Source organism: Callithrix jacchus, chromosome 13 (assembly GCF_049354715.1).
Source record: "Callithrix jacchus isolate 240 chromosome 13, calJac240_pri, whole genome shotgun sequence".
Classification (NCBI taxonomy): Eukaryota; Metazoa; Chordata; class Mammalia; order Primates; family Cebidae; genus Callithrix; species Callithrix jacchus.
The window spans coordinates 75,707,245-75,728,855 of NC_133514.1; the positions used below are offsets into that span (position 1 = coordinate 75,707,245).

General features: G+C 39.1%; 1 long non-coding RNA gene across 1 annotated transcript in view; it reads left to right on the forward strand.

The window, feature by feature from the left end:
• Positions 1 to 15,393: 15,393 nt before the first annotated feature.
• Positions 15,394 to 21,611, forward strand: part of LOC144579042 (uncharacterized) — a 120,478-nt gene continuing 114,260 nt past the window's right edge. Inside the window, exon 1 of the long non-coding RNA XR_013525840.1 lies at positions 15,394 to 15,499. This is a non-coding gene — a long non-coding RNA (uncharacterized LOC144579042). The remainder of the gene's footprint in view (positions 15,500 to 21,611) is intronic.

A 21,611-nucleotide genomic window follows, 5' to 3' on the forward strand; every position in this document is an offset into this window, starting at 1 on the left:
CATTTCTAACAAATAACTAATATCTGGAATGTATAAAGAACTCTGAAAACTCAACAAAGTTTTAAAAAACGTTAAAAATCTAACCCAATAAAATGGGGAAAAGATGTGAAGAGACATTTCACAGAAGAGGGTGCACAGATGATAAGTAGGTACAGAAATATTCAACATCATTCACCATTAAGGACATGCAAATTGAACTCACAGTGAGATATCACTATTCACCTAATCAGAATGGCTAAAATGAAGCATAGTGACAGCATCAAATGCTTTCAAGGCTGTAAAAACTGAATTATATACATTGGTCAGTGGAAATATGAAAACAGTTGGTAGTTTTTTCAAAAAAAACTATGCAACAATCTTATGACTCAGTCATTACACTCCTAGGCATTCATCCCAAGTCATGTAAACTTATATCCACACTAAAATCTATACACAGATGTTTATAGTAGCTTTATTTATAATAGCCCAAAACTGGAAACAACCCAAATATTCTTTAATTGGTGAATGTTTAAACATACTTTGGTACATCCATGCCATAGAATGAACTATTGGTATAGGTAAAAACTTAGATAAATCTCCAAAGAATTATGCTGAGTGAAAAAAGCCCATCCTAAAAGACTACATACTGTATGAATCTGTTTATATAATAGACTTGAAATGAAAAAATTATAGAAATGAGAAGACATACATGTGCAGCCAAAAATCATAGAAAAAGGCTTGACATCACTGATCATTAGAGAAATACAAATCTAAACCACAATGAGATACCATCTCACACCAGTCAGAATGTTCATTATTAAAAAGTCAGAAAATAAGATGCTGTTGAGGTTTTGGAGAAAAGGAAACACTTATATACTATTGGTAGCGGTGTAAATTAGTTCAACCATTGTAGAAGACAGTGTGGCAATCCCTCAAAGACCTAAAGACAGAAATACCATTAGACACAGCAATTCCATTACTGGATATATATATGCAAAGGAATATAAATCATCTTATTATGAAGATACATGCATGGCTATGTTCATTGCAACACTATTCACAATAGCAAAGACATGGAATCAACCTAAATGCCCATCAGTTATGACTAAACAAAATGTGGCCCCAACCTAGCAAGGCAGGCCAATATTCAAGTCCAGGAAATACAGAGAACACCACAGAGATATTCCACAAAAAGAGCAACCCCAAGGCACATAATCGTCAGATTCACCAGGGTTGAAATGAAGGAGAAAATGCTAAGGGCAGCCAGAGAGAAAGGTCAGGTCACCCACAAAGGGAAGCCCATCAGACTCACAGCAGATCTCTCGGCAGAAACCCTACAAGCCAGAAGAGAATGGGGGCCAATATTCAACATCCTTAAAGAAAAGAACTTTCAACCCAGAATTTCATATCCAGCCAAACTAAGCTTCATAAGTGAAGGAAAAATAAAATCCTTTGCGAACAAGCAAGTACTCAGAGATTTTTGTCACCACCAGGCCTGTGTTACAAGAGCTCCTGAAAGAGGCACTACACATAGAAAGAAAAAACCAGTACCAGCCACTCCAAAAACATACCAAATGCTAAAGAGCATCAACAAAATGAAGAATCTGCATCAACTAACGGGCAGAACAGCCAGCTAGCATCAAAATGGCAGTATCAAATTCACACATAACAATATTAACCCTAAATATAAATGGGCTAAATGCATGAATCAAAAGACACAGACTGGCAAATTGGATAAAAAGCCAAAACCCATCCTGGATACCAACATTGTGTTCTATCCAGGAAACCCATCTCACAAGCAAAGATACACAAAGGCTCAAAATAAAGGGATGGAGGAAGATTTACCAAGCAAATGGAGAGCAAAAACAAGCAGGAGTTATAATTCTCATCTCCAATAAAATAGACTTTAAAACAACAAAGATCAAAAGAGACAAAGAAGGACATTACATAATGGTAAAAGGATCGATACAACAAGAAGAGCTAACGATCCTAAATATATATGGACCCAATACAGGAGCACCCACATATATAAGGCAAGTTCTTAATGACTTACAAAGAGACTTAGACTTCCACACAATAATAGTTGGAGACTCTAACACTCCACTGTCAATATTAGACAGATCAACCAGACAGAAAATCAACACAGATATCCAGGACTTGAAATCAGACCTAGAACAAGCAAACGTGATAGACATTTACAGAACTCTCCACCCCAAACCCACAGAATATACATTCTTCTCAGTGCCACATCATACCTCCTCTAAAATTGACCACATAATTAGAAGTAAAGCACTCCTCAGCAAATGCAAAACAACTGAAATCATAACAGTCTCTCAGACCATAGTGCAATCAAGTTAGAACTCAGAATTCAGAAACTAACTCAGAACTGCACAGCTTCATGGAAAATGAACAACTGGCTCTTGAATGTTGACTGGATAAACAATGAAATAAAGGCAGAAATAAAGAAGTTCTTGGAAACCACTGAGAACGAAGACACAACATACCAGAATCTCTGGGACACATTTAAAGCAGTCTCTAGAGGAAAATATATAGCCATAAGTGCCCACATGAGAAGAGTGGAGAGATCCAAAATTGACACCCTATTGTCAAAGTTGAAAGAGCTAGAGGAGCAAGATCAAAAAAACTCAAAACCTAGCAGAAGACAAGAAATAACTAAGATCAGAGCAGAACTGAAGGAGATAGAGACACGAAAAACCCTTCAAAAATCAATAAATCCAAGAGCTGGTTTTTTGAAAAGATCAACAAAATAGACAGACCACTAGCCAGATTAATAAAAAAGAAAAGAGAGAATAACCAAATAGATGCAATAAAAAACAATAAAGGGGAAATCACCACAGATTCCACAGAAATTCAAACCATCATCAGAGAATATTACAAACAACTCTATGCACATTAACTAGTAAACCTGGAAGAAATGGATAAATTCCTGGACACTTGTGTCCTCCCAGGCCTAAACCAGGAGGAAGTCAAAACTATGAATAGACCAATAACAAGGTCTGAAGTTGAGGCAGCAATTAAGAGCCTACCTCACACACACAAAAAAAGCCTAGGTACAGATGGGTTCACAGCCGTATTCTACCAGACACACAAAGAGGAACTGGTACCATTCCTTCTGAAACTATTCCAAATAATCCAAAGAGAGGGAATCCTTCCCAAATTATTTTATGAAACCAACATCATCCTGATTCCAAAACCCGACAGAGACTCAACAAGAAAAGAAAACTTCAGGCCAATATCCATGATGAACAGAGACACAAAAATCTTCAATAAAATGCTGGCAAGCCGATTGCAACAGAACATCAAAAAGCTTATCCACCATAATCAAGTAGGATTCATCCCGGGGATACAAGGCTGGTTCAACATACACAGGTCTATAAACGTAATTCACCACTTAAACAGAACCAAAAACAAAAACCACATGATTATCTCAATTGACTCAGAGAAGGCCTTTGACAAATTCAACAGTCCTTTATGCTAAAAACCCTCAATAAACTCGGTATTGATGGAATGTATCACAAAATAATAAAAGCTATTTACAACAAACCAACAGCCAATATCATACTGGATGGGCAAAACTGGAAGCATTTCCTTTGAAATCTTGCACTAGACAAGGATGCCCTCTCTCACCACTCCTATTCAATATAGTACAGGAAGTTCTAGCCGGAGCAATCAGGCAAGAAAAAGAAGTAAAGGGTATTCAAATAGGAAAGGAGAAGCCAAATTGTCTCTATTTGCAGATGACATGATAGTATATCTAGAAGACCCCATCGTCTCAGCCCAAAAACTCCTGAAACTGATAAGCAACTTCAGCAAAGTCTCAGGATACAAAATCAATGTGCAGAAATCACAAGCATTCCTATACACCAATAACAGACTTAAAGAGAACCAAATCAAGAACAAACTGCCATTCACAATTGCTACAAAAATAATAAAATACCTTGGAATACAACTCACAAGGAACGTAAGAGACCTCTTCAAGGAAAACTACAAACCACTGCTCAACGAAATCAGAGAGGACACAAACAGGTGGAGAAACATTCCATGTTTATGGTTAGGAAGAATCAGTATCGTGAAAATGGCCATACTTCCCAAAGTAATATACAGATTCAATGCTATCCCCATCAAGCTACCAATGACCTTCTTCACAGAACTGGAAAAAGCCACCTTAAACTTTATATGGAACCAAAAGAGAGCCCACATAGCCAAGTCAATTCTAAGCAAAAAGAACACAGCAGGAGGCATCGCACTACTGGACTTCAAACTATACTGCAAGGCTACAGTAATCAAAACAGCATGCTACTGGTACCAAAACAGAGATATAGACCAATGGAACAGAACAGAGGCATCGGAGGCAACACAACATATCTACAACCATAGAATCTTGGACAAACCTGACAAAAACAAGCAATGGGGAAAGGATTCCCTGTTTAATAAATGGTGTTGGGAAAACTGGCTAGCCATGTGCAGAAAGCAGAAACTGGACCCCTTCCTGACATCTTACACTAAAATTAACTCCCGAAGGATTAAAGACTTAAACATAAGACCTGGCATCATAAAAAACCTAGAAAAAAATCTAGGCAAAACCATTCAGGACATAGGAGTAGGCAAGGACTTCACGAACAAAACACCAAAAGCATTGGCAACAAAAGCCAAAATAGACAAATGGGACCTAATCAAACTCCACAGCTTCTGCACAGCGAAAGAAACAGTCATTAGAGTGAATTGGCAATCAACAGAATGGGAAAAAATATTTGCAGTTTACCCATCTGACAAAGGGCTGATATCCAGAATTTACAAAGAACTCAAACAGATTTACAAGAAAAAAACAAACAAGCCCATTCAAAAATGGACAAAGGATATGATCAGACACTTTACAAAAGAAGACATACATGAGGCCAACAAACATATGAAAAAATGCTCATCATCACTGGTCATTAGAGAAATGCAAATCAAAACTACATTGAGATAGCATCTCACGCCAGTTAGAATGGCGATTATTAAAAAATCTGGAGACAGCAGATGCTGGAGAGGATGTGGAGAAATAGGAACACTTTTACACTGCTGGTGGGAGTGTAAATTAGTTCAACCATTGTGGAAGACAGTGTGGCAATTCCTCAAGGACCTAGAAATAGAAATTCCATTTGACCCAGCAATCCCATTACTGGGTATATATCCAAAGGACTATAAATCATTCTACTATAAGGACACATGCACACGAATGTTCATTGCAGCACTGTTTACAATAGCAAAGACCTGGAACCAATCCAAATGCTCATCAATGATAGACTGGACTGGGGAAATGTGGCACCTATACACCATGGAATATTATGCAGCAGTCAAAAACGATGAGTTCGTGTCCTTTGTAGGGACATGGATGAATCTGGAGAACGTCATTCTCAGCAAACTGACACAAGAACAGAAAATGAAATACCGCATGTTTTCACTCATAGGCAGGTGATGAACAATGAGAACACATGGACACAGGGAGGGGAGCACTAAACACTGGGGTCTATTGGGGGGAATAGGGAGGGACAGCAGGCGGGGGGGAGTTGGGGAGGGATAGCATGGGGAGAAATGCCAGATGTGGGTGAAGGGGAGGAAGGCAGCAAATCACACTGCCACGTGTGTACCTATGCAACTATCTTGCATGTTCTGCACATGTACCCCAAAACCTAAAATGCAATTAAAAAAATGAAAAAAATAATAATAATAAAAAAGAAAATGTGGTACATATACATCATGGAATACAATGTAACCATAAAAAAAGGATGAGATCATGTCCTTTGCAGGGACATGGTGGCACTGGAGGCCATTATCCTTAGTAAACTAATACAGAAACAGAAAACCAAGCACTGCATGTTTTCACTTATAAATATGAGCCAAATGATGAGAACTCATGGACACACGAAGGGAATAACACACACTTGGGCCTATTGGAAGGTGAGAGGAGGGAGAGGATCAGGAAAAATAACTAATGAGTACTAGGCTTAATACCTGGGTGATGATATAACGTGTATAACAAACCCCCATGACACAAGCTTACCTATATAACAAAGCTGCAGATGTCCCCTTGAACTTAAAATAAAAGTTAAAACAATTATAGAAATGGAGAACAGATCAAGGGTTACCCAAAGTTAAGGCAGGTTTGGAGGTGGGGTGAGAAAGGGGAAAGAAGGGAAGTGGGTGTGGTCATGAGTAGTTCTTGCAGTGATGAAAGTATTCTGTTTTGACTGTACCAATGTCCTGTCCTGTCAGCATCCTGTCATTCCATACTATTGTTTTGTAAGATGTTCCCATTGGGGGAAACTGGATAAAGGGTACATGGGATCTCTTATTTTTCACAACTGTTTGTGAATGTATAATAGTCTCCATATAAGAAGTTCAATTAAGAATTTATATCCTCAGATCCCACTCCCAAAGATTCTGATTAAGCCAGTCAAAGAACCTAGGAATCTGTATTTCCAATAACACCATATACAATTTTAATGCAGAGACCACGGAACACACTCTGTGAGACCCTATTCTATGCCATTTCAACAGAAATAGACAAGAAGTGTCCTTCTGATATTTCCAGTTCAAATTTAGTATCTCAAGATAACTTTTTAAAATTTTTGCTTTATATTTGTATTCTTTTTTCCATTACAGTGAAAATCTATACTCCTGATAACATTAATGGATTTCCTTATTTGTTCAGTCCCACAGTACACATACAACAATTTGAAAGTTAAAATACCAATATTATTCTAACAATAACTCCAGGAACTAAAGCATGTGGTTACTTTACAATCCTTAGACCGTATCTCACAAAAATCAGTGGTTAGAATATTATGTTCAAAAGTTACTTGAATTGATTCTTTTTTCTTTGAGGTTATTTTTCCTGACATCTCTGGCCCCTACCCTGTTACAGGTCACCAAATTTGTTAGTTTCTGGTTTACAATACTTTCTTTTTGGCAAAACCAGTAATTTAATATATCCTTATATTTTCCTTTTTCGCTGCACAGAATGAAACCTACTATAATTGTTTTTCATCTTGCTTTTTGAACTTAAAAATATAAGCTGAAAAAAATCATTCCATTTTGTTTATAGAAAGAGCAACTCTTAATAAATATTTGCCAATTACAGTCTGACTAAATATTATCATTCAGGAACTAAAAGCAAAAACAACAAACAAGCAAACCAACAAAAAAATCAGAAGGATCAAATCCAAATATTTGGCATTGGAACTCAGCTATATGTGTTTATCCTCTCCTGTATTCTATGAAAATTTTAACACAGCTAACATCATGAGATAAATTGTAAGCCAAAGGCAGGGCCTTCTAAACTATCGGGTATCTTTTGCTGATAAAACTTTCATTTTAAAGCTAATGAGTTTTATATTGTTTGAGTTTCATTATTTTTTTTAAAAGATGCTAGTTGTTTTTCTCTTCAAAATGTTCAGGCATATTCTTAAAAATATTTTTTAGCCTACCATAGATTAAATTTTGTTTGTGTTTAACTCGCATCTTTGGGAGTATCTATTTCTGAACAGTGAAATTTTCCTCTCATTCTGAACTCTAGGCCTATCTCAAAACTTTTCATGGCTGGTTTGCCTACCCTGGAGACTCTTCAGGCAAAACTGCTTCATACAAGCCTCTCCATGTAGCAGAACTCCTGGGAAAATATAAAGTTGCTCGCAGTTGGGGTGTCTAGAAAAGTAAATGATGAAACTTGTGTAGAATCAGTTTTGCATGGGCTTGCTTTGTCTCAACTTTCAAAGCAAAAGAGCTAGAATTTACCACTTGGATGCAAAATATGTGTCAATTAACAGGAATATACTAATTTATCGTAGTTGCTTAAAAAACCCTGGGCAGAGCAAGGAAATGAATTAAAACATCTATAATTGCATCTTTAATTGAATTTAGAGACATAAACAAATAATTTGATAAGACATTAAAAATCAGGAATGTCACTCTATGTTGAACATCACTCGGTCAATTACAGGACTTTGCTATTTATGTAACATGATTATGTTACACTTGTACAGCCCAAATGCAATTCTGTCAATTTACTTTGAGTAGATGTGCATATACAAACTTCTATTTATTTCATATTTTGATCCTTTCCTACCTTAGTACAGCTAACTTCAGATATATTTTGGAGCTAAAAGCCACAGCAGCACATTTAAGTTGTGCAAGTTTGTCCAACTGCAGTCAGAAAAAGGCATTTATTTAGCAGGCATTTAAGTTGCCCATAAAGCAGTAATGTGAGTGTGTGTGTGTTTGTTTAGCCAAGAGCAGATGGGCTAATAGTAATAACAACATTTATTAAACTCTTGCATTAAGTGCATTATGTTTAAAGTCTCATTTACCTTTATTTTTCTGCTGAGCAAACAGGCTTAGAGAGGTTAAATAACTTGTCCAAGAAGTTGGACATGTCTTAACACAGCTTGTAAGAGGTAGTACTGAGATTCCAAATGCCTGAAGACAGCAAACACTCCGAGAGCCCCAGACAGGTCAGGTTGGTGACTCTAGAATAGAAATTCTCTACTCTTTACTATGTTCATTACCATTATGCAATTTCAAAGGATAATAGTTTCCTAGAAATGTTTGCATATAAATATGGCTGTTTCTGAGGAGCAAGTTTTGAGAGATCCAATCTCAATATATCATATAGCTCAATTTCCCTGACCAAACATGGAAGAAGAGACCATTAGAATGGCATGCTTTATAGGAAAGCCAACCAACAAAAAGCCGAGGCAATTCTCCATCTTTTTTTTACTAGAAGACTTTTCTAAAGTAGAAGATCTACATGATTTAGGCAGGATGTTGTTATTTTCTCCTATTACAGTTTGTTGTTATTTTCCCCTATTACCGTTGCAGTTACATTGCAATAACTGTGGTAGTTACTATAATGTACTGTTAAAGTCATACCCTCTTGCTCTTGTGTTGCAACACTATTTGCTTAAGAAAATGAATGGATATAAAGTAGAAACTGTGCCCAGTACAATGTCTGTAACATACACATAAAAAGATATCTCCATTGGGCTGGAGCATGTGCTTGGGGAATGGAAGAATGGACTCCACTGGTAACAAGGAAAGCCAGGCAGATAAAGTTATTCAAGGAGTGTGATGACAGGCAGCAGGTAGGGGCAGCAGATAACACTTCTGAAAGTTGGGCTCTGTCGGGGTGGTTCATAAAGGGGGCATAAGTAAGCTAGACAGATCATGATATCCACAAGTTTTGAAGCAAGAGAAAATTGAGACCATTCTGGTCAACATGGTGAAATCCCATCTCCACTAAAAATACAAAAAATTAGCTGGGCATGGTGGCGCATGCCTGTAATCCCAGCTACTCAGGAGGCTGAGGCAGGAGAATTGCCTGAACCCAGGAGGTGGAGGTTGCGGTGAGCCGAGATCACGCCATTGCACTCCAGCCTGGGTAACAACAGCGAAACTCTGTCTCAAAAAAAAAAAAAAAAAAAAAGAATCATTGACTTACTTATTCATTCATTAAGCATTCATTAAGTACCTTCTGTGGGACAGCCACTATACTAGGCGGTATAAGATGAATAAAACATAGTCTCTTCCTTACAACCTAGCGATAGAAGCAAAATCTGAACAATTACAATATAATGGGTTGTGTAGAACAGACTTAAACAAAAAATTTTATGAATCCAAGGAAAGTAAATAAATAAAACATGCTGGGAAGTCCACAAATTTAGGTGAATGAGGCAAAAGTTGCATGTTCCTTTAAAGGCTCATAGAATTTGGCCAAGTTGAGAAAAAGGAAAAGTGTTATAGATACAGGAATTGCTTATAAAAGAGGATGAAGGGATGAAAAAGCATCTTGAATTTGGAGAATGGTAACTAATTCTAATTCTAAGAGTTTAGAGTGTAGCATGTGTAGTGGAAGCGAATAGATATGTGACTGCAATGATAACCAGATGGATGTTCATAAAAGAATTTGAATACCATCCTCCAGCTGGCAGGGAGCCACTGAAACTTTTCATCATGGGATTGGCATTTGCTGGACATGCAGTTACCATGAAACTAATCACAATAAAGCTTCAGGGCCTGCCACTTGCATAGACTCTTCTAAGATCCACTGCTTGGGATCTTTCCAGGGTCTTAGAAGATATATCCTGTGGTCATACATCTTTCCAAAATTTGTAAGAGTAAAGTATAAAAAATCCTTTACTTTACAGAGGCTCTTCAAATTGAATAATATTCAGCCTTCTCAAAACTTGGATATTCTCCTGGCATGATCTTTAAGAAAGCTGTCCTTGACAATGGGATGGAGGATGGCGTAGAGGGGGAAGAGGCTGGTTGGAGGCTCTTACAAATGTCTCAGAGATAATCAGAACTGAACTAAAGATGATCATGAGAGGGGGAAGGTTTTTAGGAGGGAGAATCAACAGGATTTATGAAAGATGGATACAGGAACCAAGTAGGTGGAAATAGTTCTTGGAAGACTCATATTTTTAGTGGGTGCCTGGAAGGATGGTGTTGCCATAACTGTAAACTGGAATATATGTTTGAAGCCTGAAAAACACTGAACTGTCTTTGGTAGGGGAGATGATCATGACAAAGGAGTAAACAACAGTGTTAAATACTTAAAGAAGAGATGGATTAAAAGGACAGCTAAGGATTGTCTATTGAATTTGGTGATTAGGAAGTCACTGGTTACCTTAAGAGAAACAAAGATCAGGTTCATTGGGTGATGTTAATATAACTCAGTTTGTATCAGGAAGCAGAGCATTCTCTGTGCACTCCTTGCCACCTTCCTGAGTTCAAGGGCAGAACTTTCGGGAAAGGGTGAGGGATTATCTATCAAATGAAAGGGTTCAATACAACTGAGGAGAAGGACACTCAGTCTGTAAGAAAAGGGATTCAGGCACAGGGAAATGAAAAGGCGACTCTGTAGTGGAGCGTGGGGTCAAGGGCATATTGGGATCAAAGCCCAGTTGCTCAGACACAAGGTGCTGGAAGGACTAGAAGTTAGGCTGCACTGACGCTGAAGCACTCCAGCATTGCCACAGCATGCTCCCAATTCCCAGGGTGAATATGAGGGTATCCTTAGATTCCAGGGCATGGCCAGGCCTGCAATTTCTGAGCAAGCGAGCTCAGCAATTCAGCAGGCAAGATGAGGGGATCAGGAAGAGCGTAATAGGAAGAAAGAATTTATGGTGGTGGAAGGGATGCAAATCAGCTCCTCTCTCCTTGATGATCTGGAATCTGAAGTCAGCACTTCCTAAACTCAGAGGGGAGATTCAGGCCCATTGCCCTTTATTTCTAACAATAGTACCATAGTCTTTTGAATTTATCATGTGATCATATTGATGTACAGGGAGGAAAACCTGTTGATTTTACTATAAAAATTCCTAAGGGGAATTAAGAAAGACACAGTATAGGTTTGGGACTATTCACTAAAGTACTCATAGCAGCAAAAACCAAAAGAAACACAGCTGGAATCATGTTATGAATTGCAGGCAAATTGCAAGATTGAATTCAGTCATGATAATTGGTTTTTAAGTATGTCCTTTTCTCTTTCTCCTATTTAATATTATTAACATGAAGTCCTTTTAACTGTCAATAATTTAAATGTAATTTAATTTCTTTAGTGAAATTGTTTAATAATTTGAGAATATAAGGATAGCTGTAGAGCAGCCCCAGCAAGAGAGGTGGTGGAAGCATTCAGCCTTGGAGGGGAAGGAAGGTGCTTCCATCTCTCCAGGGTGACTCTGGTCGATGCCTGTGGAGTCCCTTTGAAAGGCCTTCTGTTTCAAGTTCCCCCAGCTGAATCCAAGGGACTGCATGCCAAGTACCATTCAGGAAAGTGTAATAAAACAGGCAGCAATCCAGTAGTGTTGGATACAGTTTCTCTGCCCACAAACTCTAGGATTTAAGGAAAGTCAGAATCTGGAAAACAGATTGGACTGTCAGCTCCAGAGCCTGGTATTGAAAGATATTCAGTCTACTTTTTGTGAAAATACTGACTCATATTCAGCTCTTGTTAACTTAAGAAAATCACAAGTCTGCATTTCTCTGTCACGTAATTTATGGAGCTAAACTTTTGGAACCTGGAACCAAGTAGAGGGCTTTATATTTATCCCTATTAAATGTCATCTTATGATTTTGAATGAGGCCAAGTTTCCAGTCTGTTCAGTGCTCTAGGAATAGAGATTCAGCTATTCGGTATATTGTCTATTTCTTCCAGCTTTTTGCCATTTGCAAATATTATAATTATACCATTGTCACCTTTATCCAAATAATTGATTGAAAATATGAGGACAGAGACAAAGCTCTTCAAGCCCTACAAAATTTCCTGTGGTTTGGTGTGGATTAATTAATGGAGGAAATGGAAGGAAAACAGCTTTTATGGAACATCTACCATGTTTCTGATACTACAAATAACTCTTTGCATATATTATCACATTTAATCTTTAATCAGAGTTACACAGCTAGCAAGTGCTGAACTTAGATTTTGATTCTACATCTCTCTAAATCATGCTATTCCTGGTAAACCTTATTGCCTCTAATTAATTGAAGTTCTTTACTTGGTTTTTCAACCTCCTACAAGTCTACCAAGCTGTATTTTCTTTTAGCCCACATTTCTTCATCTTGTCCAAAGGAGATATGTAGCTGAAATCCAAATTTGAATTTATCTCAGAAGCATACTGAGAGCCGTGATTTGAACCCAGGAAGATGGTCTCCTCCAGTGCCTTTGGCTCTAGTTGGGCAAGCTTACTGTTCACTATAAAAGATGTAGGTACCCCAACATCACAATTGCTCTGCTATAATGCAAAACACCGTGTGTGCAAGCATTACATGGTCCTCATTGCATCACTTTGTGAAAATTGAGGCTAGAATAACTGGTATGAATGCTGACCTTCTGGATACTAGTATTGTGAGTAATAAAATCCTTTGTCTCTGATCTGAGTCTCATGTCTTTTTCTATGAAACTGTGGCAGGCTAACTTGTTAGCTTTCAATTAGATTAAAATCTTAATAGGGGAGAAAATGGCAGATGGGAGACAGGGCTAACATGTAGCTCCCACTTGGATATGCAGAGTGTCTGGAGACTCACACTGTGAACTTTTACTATAAGAACCACCTCAGGAACACACCAGGAAAATGAAATAATTCACAGACCCTTTGAAAGATGCACTTGCTGCTGCAAATGCCATGAGATAGATAAAAAAACTATGAATTATCCAAGTGTGAGGGGGAAATGTTGACTCTGAACACACATTTCCATAGGGAAACCAGAAAATCCAGATCATGGAAATGTTTCAGCCTTACCTAGGCTGAAATGGGTTTAGGGAGCCAAGTGAAATATAAAAGTAGAAGCAGTGGGAAGAGCCCTGTAGGTACTCCCAGTCCTCAGCTTGAGCCCAGGGAAGCCATTACTGGCCTTATCTTGCAGAGGTCCTTGGGGAAGGGAAGGCAGCCAGTAAAATTGGGGAAGGGTCATAGGGTGAAGGATGCTCCTTGCCGAACTCTGTAATACTTTTGACTGAGCACAAATTTTCCTGAACAGAATCTGGGGTGGGAGTAGGGATTGAGGAGGAAGTACAGATATGAGTGTGGAAGCCACAGCAGGCAGGCAGGGAGAGGTGAGGCCTGAGAGCCCTGCTTGCTTTCTCAGTGGGAAGGCTTATAGCCTGGGGCAAGGTCTGAGCCCTGCTCACTGGCTGCTTGGATATAAACTCTGCAGTTGGTTGGGGGGGACGGGTCTAGGCTTGTTTGTGCCCATTCTTCTTGGGAAGGCATTTGAAGTATTCAAAGGGAATTGAGTGTTGTGATCTAATCTTTTGGTCACCATAGCCATATGTGCATTAGGAGGTACCCCAAGCCCAGTAATGCTGACTCTTACAGACTCACAGAGGTACTATCGTGGTAGTTTTGGATCAGATCCTGGAGAATCCCCTGGATTACCAGGCAGAGACTTTTGTTCTTTACCCTTATTTTCCTCTAAACAGAGTCTGTGTCTCTGTGTTGAGCTGCCTAGAGCTGGAAGAGGAACGACACAAGTACCTCTGTGGCTACCACCACTGGGACTGTGCTGGGTCAGACCTGAAGCCAGCAAAGCATTGGGTCTTACCCAATGCCCACAGTACCCACTGCCTGGATACCACCAATGTTCACTCAAGGCCCAAGCACTCTTCAGTTAGTGGATCCAGCAGGCTTATGTCCTTTTCTTCAGGGTGGCAAGCTACCCCACTAGCCCAGGGCAGGTCCAGAAATGCTAGGAGCCAGGGGCTGGAGTCAGGAACCTTAGGCATCCACTTGGTGTTCCATTCTATTGCAGCTGAGCTGGCACCCAAGGCACAAGACAAAATCCTTCCCACTCTTGCCTCTTATTTTCTCATGTACAATGAGTTTTGTCCCATGGCCACCACTGTTCCAGGCTACTGCTGATATTCACTTAAGGCCCAATGGCTCTTGTGTTAAATGCTGCTAGGCATGGGTCTCTCCCTTCCAGGGCTGTGGATTTCCTCTGGATCAAGGTGGTTCAGAAATGCTATACAGGAGCCAAGGCTTGGAATCAGTGATCTCAGCAGCCTGTTTGTTATTCTGTCTCACTTTAGCTGAGCTGGTGCCCAAGATGCAAGACAAAGAGCTTTGTACTTTTTCTTCTTTCTTTAAGCAGAAACAATCTTTTCCCAATGGTTTCCATAGCTGGAAATGCAATGGGTCACACCTGAAGCCAGTGCTGCTTTGGGTCTGACTCAAGGCATCTTCCAAGTTTTGCCAGGATACTGCTGATGTTTATTTGAGGTCCAAGGGCTCTTTAGCCAGAAAATGCTGAATTATGCCAGGACTACGTCCTTCCCTTTAAGGCAGTGGGTTCCCTTATGAATCAGGGTGTGTTTAAATTTTCTTCCTGGAGCTAGGCCTCTGAACTCTGCCTATTTCCCTCTTATACTGTGACTGAGCTGGTAACGGTAACACAACTGCAAGACCAAGTCCTCTTTAATATCCCCTCTCTTCTCCTCAAGCAGAAGGAAGGAGTCTCTCCTGAGGCTGCAAGCTGTGCTGCCTGGGGTTGCAGGAAAGATGACACACTTTGGCCATCTCTGCTGGCATGTTACTAGGTCACATGCCCCCTAAGTCCACTGGCTCTAAGCCCAGCACAGCACCAGGATTTGCCCAGGAATTGCAGTCCTTGTGGCCTAGATTGCCTTTCAGGTTTATTTAGGACACCATACGGCTTTAGCCCTTTGCAGTGGGGCTTTCCAGAATTCAGATTCTGTCCACTAGCTAGGGGAGGTCTAGAGGCTCCCTCTGTAGGTCCCAGCCAATTTCTGCCCTGTGCTGCTTTCTGCTTTTATAGGACAGCACTGAGTTCCAATCCAAAAATCCCACAAACACTGCGCTTTCCCTCCCCCAGGCACATAGATTCTCTCTCTCTGTCATTTGGTTGCTGTTAGCGGGATGGGGAGGGGTGGTGTCCACAGTTCAAGACTGTCTTTTCTACCCCTTCAGTGCCTCCTTCCTTGATAACATGTTAAAACCAGGTACTGTGATTGCTTATCTGATTTTGGTTCTTACAACGGTTATTTTTTGTGTGTGGATAGTGTTTTTGTGTGTGGATAGTTGTTCAATTTGGTGTTAGTGTGGGGAGAATGATTGCTGGAGGGTTCTGTTTGGCCATCTTAATCAGCCTCTTCCTTCCAGACCTTTCATCATTTTTGACTGCCTCCATATAGAGAGTGTGATTCTTTCAACTACTAGTAAACACCAAAACCAAAAAATAATGTGATATTTTGAGAGAGCTAGTTGCCTTCTGATGATCCAAATATCTTTGACGAACTGCTGTCACGTAGTATATCCTTGGTGTCAGCCTCTACTCTTCTCCACCGCTCTTAAATAACAAATAAAATGTATAAATGAGAATATCACTTCCTGGAGGTAGCCGAGAAGCTTAATTCTGGTTAAGAATATCTTGAAACAGAACTTCCAACCTACCTTTGCAAGATAGATGAGCACCTCACTGAGTTGACTTGCTTGGTGCCCTTAAGGGATGTGGACTCATTTTGATGGATAAAATAAACATAGAAATCACTCAACCTGGATTTTTATTTTAGAGCTTGGCACGCATCTATCAACAACAGAACCTATCTAGTGCCAAGAGAAACAGGAGTTCAGGAAAAGGGCTGCTCTTTCATAAATAACACTTGTTTAAGAAAATCTTACAAGTTTATCAGAGAAACTATAGTTGTATAGTTGGCTCAGAAAAAGTGACCATTAGAGTGTACAAAGAAGAATAATTTTATTTTAAGAAACTGATTCTGAATACTGTGCATTTTCAGCATATGAGGCAAAAGATTGGATTTTCAGCACTTTTCAGTTGATTTTAAGAATGTTTTCCTGAGGTGTATGCAAGAGACATACACTTAAAAGGTTGAACCCAAAGGTTTTATTCAAACTATTTAAAATTTCATGCACATATCTAATCTCTTCTGAAATTTTCTGCTTAGCAGCTCAGGCGCAGGGTTTGTGTGAAAAAACTCAGTCCTTTTACTCAGGACACTGTGTGAAAAAATAGCCCAAATATGTGAGCTCCCAGGCAGGGTTTGGTCAATGGCGCATTGGGGCACAGATTTTAAATATGAGTGTATGGATTTTCCTTCTTTTTAATTTTGCAATTAAATTAATGATAATAAGTTCAGAGAACTAGTTGGTGGCTGGTTTTAAATAAAGACAATATTGGCTGCAGCTGGGCCAATCCTGGCTTCTTCACTGTAGGCTTCCCATAGACCAATAGTTCTCAGACTTCAGAGAATATCAGAATCCCTGGAAGGCTTGCTGTTTAGTCTCACACCCGACTTTCCCAGAGTGTCTGAGTCATTTGGTCTGGGGTAAGCCTGAGAATTTGCATTTTTAGGAGCACACTTAGAGAACAACTGCCCTGGTCCTTTTCTGTGTGACAGAACTGTGCCTCTTGCCTCAGAGTGGGACCCCCATTAGAAAGAAAATATTCAGTTTTTTTTTCCATATTTACCTCAGGGAAGACATGAACTTCTGTTTTCCAGGGGACCTTCCTTCCACTTCCTGCTGATTTTTGCTTTTTGTTGTATGCCTATTTTACTTAAGTCAAAGTGAAATCCTGCTATAACATATACTGAACTCAAAGGCAGTTGGAGTCCTTCATTTCATTATTCTTCCTTCTATCATCTTTTCTTTCTCCACATGAGAAGCAATACCTACTACTTTTTGAGTGATTTTTCTGGACAAAATAAATTTGTATTATGCCTGCCTCTTCTGCACTGCAAACAAGTGACAATGTAAATTCCTTTCGGAGTGGGAAGGAACCAGTTTTATTTTGCTCTTGGTCTTCGTTTTTTTGTTTTGTTTTGTTTTTGTTTTTTTTTTGAGACAGAGTCTCACTCTGTCGCCAGGCACCAGGCTGGAGTGCAGTGGCGGGACCTCGGCTCACTGCAACCTCCGCCTCCTGGGTTCAAGGCAATTCTCCCGCCTCAGCCTCCCGAGTAGCTGGGACTACAGGCGCACGCCACCACGCCCAGCTACTTTTTTTGTATTTTTAGTAGAGATGGGGTTTCATCATGTTCGACAGGATGATCTCAAGCTCTTGATCCGCCTGCCTTGGCCTCCCAAAGTGCTGGGATTACAGGCGTGAGCCGCAGTGCCCGGCCTGGTCTTTGTTTATTGAATTTCTGAGTGTTGTAAATCAACAAACTAACTGTATACTCTTTAAGACCAAGACCCCATTTGGACTTGTGTTTTTGGTAAATGGTTGCTCTTTATTTAATGATGGCCTTTTACCTGGCTGCTCCTGTACATTTTTCTCATTATGAAATCTTTGTCAGGTTATTCATCTCAGTGTACACATATTTGTCACAAACTTTGTACCCAAGTTTCTCATATGCAATTTAGTATATTATTTCTATAAATCAATTAATGGCCATATGGAAGAGCCTAACAAGGTTTATGCTTTCACCTGATTGATAGGTATGCAATGGCTGCTTGAAGCCCTGAAGGAGAAAAATTTTGACTGCATCTGAGCTCAGTGGGGAAGAATGCCAGCATCAGTTAGTTATGTCAGTATTGGGTCTCGTTTCTTACATGGCTGCATGTGGATCCCATGCTGGTGGATTCTGGCCTGTTTTAATATCATACACAAGTAGGAAAGATCAAGGAATTTGATCCTAAAATGTCAATAAGTACTGAAACAGTGATACAGGAATTAGAAGAGTCTCCGTTCTTTCATTGTAAAATAAGGATAATAACATATATTTGGTAGATGATGCTGTTAATCTAGGAAAGAGATTCAAAAGAGGGGGCCATATTGCAATGAGAAGGTATATAGGAAAAACTGTGGCTGGAAGGCAGTGTAGTGAGGATGCAGGAGAGCCAGCTGGGAGTTCAAGCCCCACCTTTTCACTTACTAACTAATCCCTTTTGCTTAATCTTGCTGAGTCTTAATCTCTTAATCTGTAAAATGATAATTTATTATTTCTTGAAGTTTTGATAATTAAATGAGTTACATGCAAAGAGCCTGGCATGTAAGTATTAGATTAAAGAGGATGTTATCAGTGACTTGCTGGTGTTTATGATGGAAGATCTGGGAGAACTGCTAAAAATATTTGAAGATGATGAAAGGATAAATATTTTTTGTGTGAAAAGACAATTCAGGCCAAAGGATAAATAGTCTATAGCAGAGAATTACATTGAATACAAGAAAGAACCTTCTAAGAAGCAAAAAGCAAACAATGGAATGGGTTTCTGTATGGGGTAGTAAGTTACCTAACCCAGAAAATATTAAGAGAGAGGCTGTGTGATTTTGGTCAGGCTGTGTGTGTAAAATATTTTCCCCTTTAGATAGAAGGTTGAAATGTATGACACTGAAAATTCCGCAAGTTCAATTATACTGTAAATTCATGTCAGTGACTTTCGAAAAATCATCCTCTCTGCTCCTATTTTACATTATTCCCAGTGATGACTCTGGTATTCTGAAGGATTTTGATTTCTGTAAGGACTTAAGAGATTCCCATGAAGAAAAGTCATCAAGCCCAGTATTTAAAAAGAAATAAACAAAATGAAACAACAGATATTCATTCATTTTTTTTGTTTGAAGCACAATCATAGGTGCCTTGCTTACCCAAGAACTCAAGTGGTGAATATACCCATTTAGCCAGTCCGAGGTTGACTACTAACAAGAAGATACCCTAAAAAACACATCAGGACACGGCAATTGAGTCCAGCAGCCCAGGAAGAAGCACATTAGTGTGGCTGGATGTTTCTGGTACAGTGGTCAGCAGTGAAATGATTAAGAGTGTTGGCATTTAAGTGATCATAATTAGGTTTCAAAGTTAACAGCCCATTGAGATAAATAGTGGAAGTTCACACCTCTCTCAGTGCTATTGTTTATCAGACTGTCAAGTTGCAGATTCAGGAAGACAACATTAATGTGGCTTTGGACACTAATTGCCCAGAGCCAAGTTACATCCACCTGGGAAGGTCCTTTGGGTATTTGCTCAACTAAAATGTCAGGAAATACACAGTGCTGGGATTCTGCATTGTCTAATAGCATTCAACATTGCACTGGTATTTTGATGCATAGAAAGCAAATGACACAGGAATATGTTGTCATGTTGTTTAGGAATCTCCTGGTTTAATCATTTATTTGCCTCAGTTTCTCTTTTAAAATGGCAATGAAACTGCTCACTTGAATGAAATGGCTCCTGAGAGAAATGAGAAATTAAATAATTTCAATAACAACGACAACAATAAAAACCCCTTTGCTCATATGAATTAGATTTCATAACCCATGTTATTGTCCTAAAGGAGTTATATGCACATTCTGTCAATAGGAAAACACTAAGAGCATAATTAAATTAATTTTCATAGAATTCTGATTCATTTTTTTCACAATTAAGTTTACATGCATGATTGCTGCTGTCTGATGTTCAATAAGGGTGGAGACTATAGTTTCAGTTTGCAAAATATTGATTTTTTTTTTCAAAAGACATTCAATAATTAAAGGCAGTGAAAATGTGGGGAGGCAAAACTCCTAAGACTTAAGAAAGGAATACGCTGCCACATCATCACAGTGGTTGTCTTTTCATGAAGTAGTTTCCTAAAAGTACGAGGTAATTTGTAGTTTATTATTATCATCAACATGAAAGAATTACTGGACACCTTTTAAAAATTTACATTGTTAGACAAACTTAAAGAAAACAATTTTAGCACTTCCAATTACCTTTTCACCTTGAACAGAGTTTTTCTTTGCTTTGCGCTTTTTTGCATCTTTCTACCCAACAGGTTAGAAAGTGAATCATGAAATTCTGTTCATTAAAAACAATTATTTATTTTCATTTTTTCCAACTTCTATTCTAGATTTAGGGGATACATGTACAGGTTGTTAAGTTGGTTTATTGCCTGAGGTTGAGGTTTGCAGTATGAATGACCCATCTCCCAGGCATTGAGCTTAATACCTAATTGGTAGTTTTTTAACCGTTGTCCCCCTCCCTCTCCTTCTTCTAGTAGTCCTCAGTGCCTATTGTTCCCATCTTAATTTCATATGCACCTAAGTTTAGCTCCCACTTAAAAGTGAGAAGTGCAGTATTTGGCTTCTGTTCCTACATTCATTTGCTTAGGATAATGGCTTCCAGCTGCATCCATGTTGCTGCAAAGGACATAATTTCATTCTTTTTCATAGCTGCATAGTAGTCTGTGTTATATATGTATCACATTTTCTTTATCCAATCCATTGATGGATTCCACATCTATGCTCTTGTGGATGGTGCTGCAGTGAACATACAAGTACGTATGTCTTTGTGGTAGAATGATTTACCTTTTCCTGGATATATACTCAGTAATTGGATTGCTGGGCCAAATGGTAGTTCTAAGTTTTCTGAGAAATCTCTGAACTGCTTTCCACAGTGGCTGATCTAATTTATATTCCCACCAGCAGTGTGTAAGCATTGCCTTTTCTCCACAGCGTCTGCCATCTGTCATTTTTTGATTTTGTAATAATGGCTATTCTGACTGGTGTGAGATGGCACCTCATTGTGGTTTAGGTTTGCATTTCTCTGGATGGCATTCTCTTTAATCCTGAGTGCTACCACTGGATGAAATAATAATCAAAGAAATGATGAAGGGACCAAGGGAAATAAAAATGTAAAAGAGTAGATAAGAAGAGCAGGAGCAAGAATGTAGGGGAGAAGATGAAAAGCAGATAAACTGGAGACACCCTAAGGTACAGGAACCATTGTTTTTTTACATCTCAATTGCAAACAATGTCTTGCTTTTGCTTCTTTGAAAGTTTGGAGTTTTGTCTTCAGAAGTTTCTTCATGACAAGCAGTATAGCAGAGAGAAATGTAATGTTTCGGAAAGAATGGGAGGTGTTTTAATTTTTCACTGTTGAATTTTCCAGTTGGTATAGCCTTCTGCCTGAGGTTTGGAAGCCAGTCAGCAGAGGATGTTTACACAGACATCTGAGCCAGAGTGGGCTGCAGGGCAGACCCAGGTAATCAGCGGAGTCCATCATCCTGTGACTGGGGAATATCATGTTTTATTATTGTGTAAATAGGGGTAGACTGGGAACTCCCTTCTACCAGGTTTTGTGCCTTATTAATTTTAATATCCTCAACCTAAGCTCAGTG